Genomic DNA, 7,694 nt, shown 5'->3' on the forward strand with positions numbered 1-7,694 from the left:
CTTTATCTGAAAGTTTACAGCATTCCAGGAGGATGCTGTAATAAAACCCCCACCTCGGAGGAAAGCGGGACCTGTCATTCATGTTCGGATTTAAAAATATTAATATGAGAAAGAAAAAAGCAAAACCCTCCTCCTTGAAAGGTTTGCTGTTTAAGTGGCAGCCGAGATGCAAGGGCTAGATTGGTTTTGTATTTCAAATCTCACCTGAAGGTTATTTTTTATCTATCTAAACAAATTATCCTTGTCTGTTTATGGAGTAATTACATCCCTGAATATTATGAATAAGGTAGGCGCTAGCCAAATATTAATTAAAGGCTCAGCACACCTCTGCTTCATTTCTGCAGGGCTCCTTTCAGACCCCTGCATTAATACCAGGTTTTCTTTAATCCCCCACTTATTGGCACTTTCAGTTAATTTTATACTGTTTAATATCATTCCAGAGCCTAATTCCCTTTGTTTATGCGCAAGGTAGCTTTTTAATTGTTAACAGATACTCTCCCGTTCGGCGAAACCAGCATGCCCAGATCCCAGTGCTTTCACTAATTGCTGTTAATTTTCTTCATTAACTTCATTTACTCTTCAACCCCTTAATTGTATATTTGAAATTTTTCTTATACTTTCCCCATTACTAAGCTTTTTAAAGGGGCAGCACCAGGCGAATCCACCGTGATAGGCAGGAGATTTCACCCTGGAGTCTTTGACGAGGACTGGATGTAGCCGAGATTTGGGGAGTGGGGTGGGGTGGGGAATTCTTCTCCTTGTTACTCAGCAAACTTTAAGGCCCAGTTGTTCCCTGGTTGAAAGTAACCCCCATGTGGGGCGTGTGTGTTGCTGTTTGGCCTGGCAGAGGAGTCAACAGGAGCGAGGGGGATTTGAAATAAATACCACCAGCAACTCAAAATGATCGAAACTGGGGTGGTAAACACCGTCCCCCCCCTTTTAAGCTCCTGCTTAACTCCCAGGACCCAGTCCTGATTTCATTCTGGTTATTAGACAGCTCCCAGCGCCTGGCTGCCGTCCTCGTCTTTCCGGCTAATTATCACCTTATGAAAAGTGTTTCATTAAGAAACTCCGCTTTTGATTAATTATCGACAGAACGCTGACCAGAAAGAAATGAAATTAGGCGCTGACCCCGCCTGAGTAACACTGGAAATTCATCATCTCGCCTTTTAATATTGCAGAGCACCGGAGAATTTTAATAGAAAATACTGTGTTTTTTTTTTTTTATTTTACCCCGCAACCCTCCCAGTCTTTATTAATGGTCCCGGGCAGGGAATGATATTGCTGGCGATCCGGCAGTCTTTGTTCACGTTACAATGTATTAAACGTCCTGCACTTCATTTTCAACCATTTTACTCTTCCTTTTTAATTTCGCTCTCTCTAAGTACCGAATAAACTCTTTTAACACATTTAAGGTATTGGGGCGGGGGGGGGGGCGCATAGGAGGGGATATAATAAAGAGGCCGAGGCCAGCACGGAAATGTAAGTAGAAGCCATTGTAATTTAAGCTCCCAACGACTATCCCCTTCAGACACTGAAGACAATAGCTGCAACTCTAAAATCGGATTATGGAGAAGAATGGGCCCGTGGGTTCCTGCGCGGCTCTGTCTCTTTAAAACCAGGGCCCACGGAAAGCAGGAGCCGAACGGTGGGGACCTCCCCCCCCCTTGAGGCGTGGGAGGAGCCGGGTTACAGCCTAGCATCCAGGGCTGCCGCTTCGGATCGTTACCCCGAAGCGCTCGACGTCCGGGGGCTGCGGCCAGGCTGGGCTCTCAAATGTGCGTGCGCTCTGGGCGCCGCTCGCCCTCCGGCGGGTGGCGTGGATGGGTATTGACCAGCCCGGCTAAGCGGGGCGGCGGCCGTAATGTCTCAACCTAGCGCGCCTCCAGATTCGCTGCCCATAGGTCATAGGCCCGACTGGCGGCTCGGTCAGCGGGTGGGACGTGCGCCAGCTTGTGGGGGGGCGGTTCGTGGTAATGACTGAAGGGGGGATTTTGCTGCCACTAACTTCTGGCGGCTCTTGGCAGAGCCCCCACAGGTGGGGGAGGACACGGGGCTCCCCACATGGCGGGCAGCCCCGCAGTTAGCGGAGGGCTCAGGTCCCCTGCTCCTCCCCGAGAGAAAGCGGCTCTCTGCTGAGGATCTCGGGGGCGGACACCCTCCACCCCCCCCGGGGCGGGACACCCTCCAGCCCCCCCTTATCACAACAGCTGCAAATCACCCGGCCCGGCGCGCCCCCCACCCCCCCGCCCGGAATCCGAGCCCCGCGCTCAATGACACGTGAAGTGTGAAAACTTCCTGAGCCGGGCGAGCTAACGACGTTCCCAGATGTGCGCGGCCTGCCCGGGGAAAGGGGCCGCCCGGCCTCTGCAGCCTGCGGGCCCAGCCCCGTGCACAGGCTCGGGCCCGGCCGCCCCGCTGCTCCGGGGCACTCACTGGGGGGGGGACCCGCTGGCTGTCCCCCTGCGCCTGGAGCCAGCGCCCCGGCTCGGCGGGATTCCCGGGCCCGCTACAGCGGCGGCGGTTCGGAGCGGGGACCCGCACCTGGGACTTGCCCCGTGACAATCGCGCCGCGGGGCGGAACTTCAGCGAAAGCCGCCCGCGGCGGGGGGGAGGGGTCGGATAACGCGGGTCTTTGCCCCCCGCCCCGCCGAGGTGCGCGGCAGAGCGACCCGGAGCCAAGGGGGGCGCAGGCTGGAGCGCGTCCCCCGGCCGCTCCCGCCTCCTGCCCTGCAGGCAAACCGGCGGGGCCTGCGCTGAACCTCATCGGAACCGGGGGAGGCCCGCGGGGCCTCAGCGCCTAACCCGGGACCTTGGGCAGGAAGGAGGCTTCTGCCCACCGATTAAATCTGCCTCGCCGGGGCTGCGGGACGCAGCCTGGCCGCGCTGAGCGGGGCACCGGTCCTCTCCCGCCCTCACCCACCCGCCGGGCCGCCTCCGCTCGGGCTTCGAGGGCGAAGTCCTCGGCCAGTCCCCTGGAGCGGGAGCAACAACAAACAAGCCCGCTCCCCGCGCTCTCTGACCGGCCCCCACTGCTGCTCCGGTAAACCCTCCCGGGAGCGGGAGCGGGAGGTTGCCAGATGTTCCAGCGATGAGAGAGGTCTGCCCAGCCCAGCCCTGCCCAGCGCCGGGAACAGCCGCTTTTAGCTAGAAACCAGCAACACGTCCGCAGAGTGCCCGATCCCCCAGTAACGGGGCATCGTCCCCGGGAACGTCCGCCGCATCCACCTGCATTTACTGCCGCGAGCCCGCCCTTCCAGGTGACTCCGAGCTACTTCCGGCTGCCGTGCCGGTTACTGGAGCGTGCCGGATAACGGAGCGGGGGCGGCCTGTAATTGACGCGATTGACTCCCGCCCCCGGCAGTTACCGCAGTGCCGCGAGACGGGCCCAGGCGAGCCCCGCAGATTAAGCGTTAAACCCCCTTTCCGATGCGCTGACCCCCCTCCCCCCGAGAGCCGGAGCTCATCTCCCTGCCCGGCTGCCTCTAGCTCAGCGCACTTGCACGTTCTCCCTCCGATCGCGCCGCCGCTGGAGCCCGGGGGGCTTTGTCTGAATAGCCGCGCTCGCTTCCCTCCCCCTGGTGCGGAGCAGTCCCGGGCAGGGCGGCAAAAACCCCGCACCCAAGTCCCGGCCCTGGCGCCTCCCCGCCGCCCCGGACGTTGGAAAGCGGCTCCCCGCTGGGCAGTTGGTTAATTGCGCCCAGGCCCTGGCTCGCTGCGGCGCGCGGCGCCTGGAGGCTCCTGGAGACAATCGGGGCGCGGGCGCAGCGGGAGGGGGCGGCCAGCAGGCCAAAGCCCGTCCCGAGTAACCCGCCCGGTCCCCAGCCCCGGCGGCCTAATTCCCACCGGCTGCTCATTGGCTCCGCCGGGCAGGGGACTTCCACCCCCATCTCCTTCCACCTGGCTCTGCGCCCCCCTGTGTAGCCCCTCTCCCCGCCCCGGCCGTGGCCCACGCGGGCCCCGAGCTCTTGGCTCCGGGGCGCGCACGGGAGGGGACCCCGGGGGTGGGCGCTCCGGATCCCAGCCAGGGGCCGGCTTGCGGGGCTGAGCCCCCCTGCGCAGTACCCGGCAGGGCCTCGTAACGTCCCAGCTCTGCCCTTTCCCCGGCCCGGCGCTCTGGAGTCGGGTGAAGCCGCAGGTTCTCCGGGGCAGCCGCCGCCCAGTCCCGCCGCCCCCAGGCCCCGCCGGCTCTTCGCTTATTCAGCCATCGGCGAAGTGTTAACTTAGCTCCGCGCAGATGTAACGTCTCACCTCCCGCGCGGCCCCGGGGCCGCGGAACAACCGGCAAGGCGGAAAACGCTCCCCAGAGAGCAGGCGAGCAGGGAGTCCGCCCACGTTGGGGACCCCGGGCAGAGGCACCTTTGCTTGTCATCACCGCAGGAGAAAGGGGCCGGTGTGAAGCGCCCCCGGCGGCGAACGCCCAGATGCTGGCCAGGGTCGCTCTCGGGGGGTGGTCGGGGTTCCTTAGGCTGCTGGGCATTCTTGTCCCTGCTCCAGGGCATCCCCCCAGTGTCTCACGGGGAAATAAAGCCTCGGGAGCACCGGGCGAGGGAGGTTCCTGGCACTCCTCCCTTTTACAGGGGGAGGGAAACTGAGGCACGGCTTGACGCGAGGGGGCGGGGCCGGCCAAGCAGGACAGAGCCGGGATGAGAACCCCCATCTCGCCCAGTCCTAGCCTGGACTTGATCCCTGGGCTGGTCCACCCGCCTGGGGCACAGGGGTCAACAGAAACAGGGAGAGTTCCATTGAGTAGATGCTAAATGCCCCACTCAGCCTGTCCAGCTGCTCTCCGTACCCTGTTCCCGGAAGGGGCTCAGCCATCAGAGCTCGGGGAGTGGCTCCTTTCTCCTTCACAGCCCTTTGCCTTCCTCTGCGCTGGGCCTTTCCTCCAGCCAGCCAGGCCAAGGCGCTGCCAGGTGGGTGGTGGTGGGAGTGGGGTTGTCCTTTATTTCTCCAAACCACATCAGCTCTCCCCCACCCACTGCTAGAAACACCACTTCCTACCTGGGGCTGGGCCTTTGTGGAGCTGGTAAACCGCGGGCTGGGGGATGGGTGGCTCCTCTCCTATCTGGACTCTCCCTTCTCTTGGGGCTGTTTCAAAGGAAAAAAAAAAAAAGCCAGGAGGGCTTTTGGAAGTGGGAGGCATGAAGAACTGGGGGAAGCTGGTGGAAAGGTTCAGCCCCACTCAGCAGCAACATCTGTGGGGCAAGAATCATAGAACAGGAGACCTAGAAGGGCCCTCAAGAGGTCATCGGGTGGGCAGGACCAAGCACTGTCTAGAAGCTCTTCCCTGCTAGATATTTATCCAACCTGGTTTTAAATACCTCCAGTGATAGAGATTCCACAACCTCCCTAGGCAACTTATTCCAGTGTTTAAACCCCCTGGCAGGAAGTTCTTCCTAATGTGCAACTTAAACCTCCCTCGCTGCAATTTAAGCCCATTGCTTCTTGGCCTATCCTCAGAGGCGGAGGAGACTGAGCAGAAGGAGCCCAGAACCCTCTGGTCTGGAGCAGGGAAAGGAGCTGGGACAAACCCCAGTGACTCCCACGCCCCTGGGGTTGGTGTCCTGTGCTGGAATCACACCCCCACCCTGAAGTTAGTTACACTGGAGAGTTGTGGCTGGGTTTGCGGGGGGTGGAGCGCTGCGGCCTTGTGGCTGGCGGGCCAGACGGAGCCTTTGGCAGGCGGCTGCCCCAGCAAGGAAGCTGCAGCAGGCAGGTTTTCTCACAGCCTGCTCCAGCCCGCTTGGTGCTTGCAAAGGAGAGGCCGGGAGTGGCAGGCTGGCAGTGCCTCGTCCTTGGCAGCCCCTCGGCACCCCTTCAGACGGGTGCTGACGGGAGGCAGCTGCTGAGGCTTTCAGTGCGGAGGCAGTTGCTTAGCAACCCATTGGAGGCTCATTACTGAAGCCACAGTGATTAACCAAAAAAGAAAAAAAAAAGGGTATGAAAGTAAAATGGATTAATTATTTAATTAACTAATTGATGATCAACTCCTTTTTAATTATTCACTTAATTAAAGAAGTGTAACTACAACACTGCCCTTATCAAGTGGGCTGATACACTGACAAGATTTTTTTTCAAAGACAAAAAGTCCTACCTGCCACAGCACTGCAGACTAAACTTGGAGCAGGGCTGGAGAAAGTGGGAGGGTGCGTTTCGCATTTCCTTTCCAATCTGGCCAGGAAACTTTCCAGAAAAAGTTGCAAGTAGTTGTCCCAACAGCCTGGGCAATCCCCACAAGTTATATTCACTTTCGTTTGTCCACACTATTTTTCTTCTGGGAAACCCCTCCGAAGCGTTCACACAGCCAAGTAGGATAATTCGAGATACAAGGGCTTTGCCCTCAAATAATTACTCCAGCTCAGCAAAGAACTACTGCAGACTCCCCCACCTTTCAAGGTCAAAAAGGAATGCGTGTGAACAAAGCACAGCTCTTATGTGCTCATGTGAAGGCTCCTTTTGCAATGCTGTGGCTGTAAATGAGAACTCTCTGCTTCCCAGTGCCGTGGCTGTGTGGATGCGATTTTTCCGACATGCCTTATTGGAAGGCGGAAATAAGTAATCATGACGAAACTCTGCAATGTAGACAGAGCCTGAGGCATGGCTGCCAACCAGATCCCCTCTCCTTCTAGCCACCGGCCCCAAGGAAGAATTACATAGTGAGTGTTCCCTGTAAGCCCAGCGCGTGGGAGGCCAGCCAGGAGAGATTCAGGTGCTGATTGGCGGAGCCCACAGCCGCCTGCAGCATCTGTTCAGACTGGCAGTGCCCATCTGCACAGACCTTGGTGCACATAAAATTTATTCTGCAAATAGAGGGGAAGGTAGAGGGAACATTAGACCCGAGGGCTCTTGAATCAGATCTGATTTCTTTTATAAAACGGACCCAAGCGTGAGCTGCACCCAGGTAGACCTGGAAAAAGTTATGAATTGCTGGAGCTTTCTCTAGCTGGTTTTTTCAGGAGGCCACGGGCCAAAGGGCTGACTTGCGTCTTGCAGCATCTAGCCACTTTTGCTGTAAGTGAAAGAGAGACCTTTAAAATGACGGTCAAGTGATCAAAGTGGGAAGATTAAAAGCCACTTCAGCCACGGCTAGTTGACTTGTAAAACCAGTCATTTGGCTTTATGCCCATGCTGCTGCCGTACCAGACAATTTTTATCTCTTTAGAGGAAATAAGAGGCAGAGTGAATTTAGGGAAGGAAGTCTACCTGAAAGGTTGCAGCTGGCTTGCATGCACCGCTACCTGCTTGACCATGCACCTGTGCACTTGGGAGGGCAAATCCGTACCTGGGCGCTCGGGCCTGGCTGCTTGCATGCCCCAGCAGAATGTGGGGCTGTGTGCTTTCCATGCATACTGCTGCTATGTTTCATACACAGCAGACACATGCTCATGTGCCTATGAGTAGGCTAATTTTCATCCAGGGTCTGCGTGCCAGCAGTGGTGTGATGCATGCCCATATGCCTGTGAGCGTATGCACCGGCAGTTGTCTGCTAGGTCCATTTTGCAAGGTGTGCAGCTTGCATGTGCTTAGCATGTGCATGGGGGCACTGGTGTGCAGCAGCTACAGCATGCACACCTGGCTCAGGTATGTACGCCTGCGAGAGAATCCAGGCAAATGCAGCTCGTGGTTGAGGCCTGGCAGCTTCCCATGGTTGTTATGGAGTTTGCACTGGTGCGAAAGACCCCATTCGCAGT

Source organism: Carettochelys insculpta, chromosome 16 (genome assembly GCF_033958435.1).
Source record: "Carettochelys insculpta isolate YL-2023 chromosome 16, ASM3395843v1, whole genome shotgun sequence".
Classification (NCBI taxonomy): Eukaryota; Metazoa; Chordata; order Testudines; family Carettochelyidae; genus Carettochelys; species Carettochelys insculpta.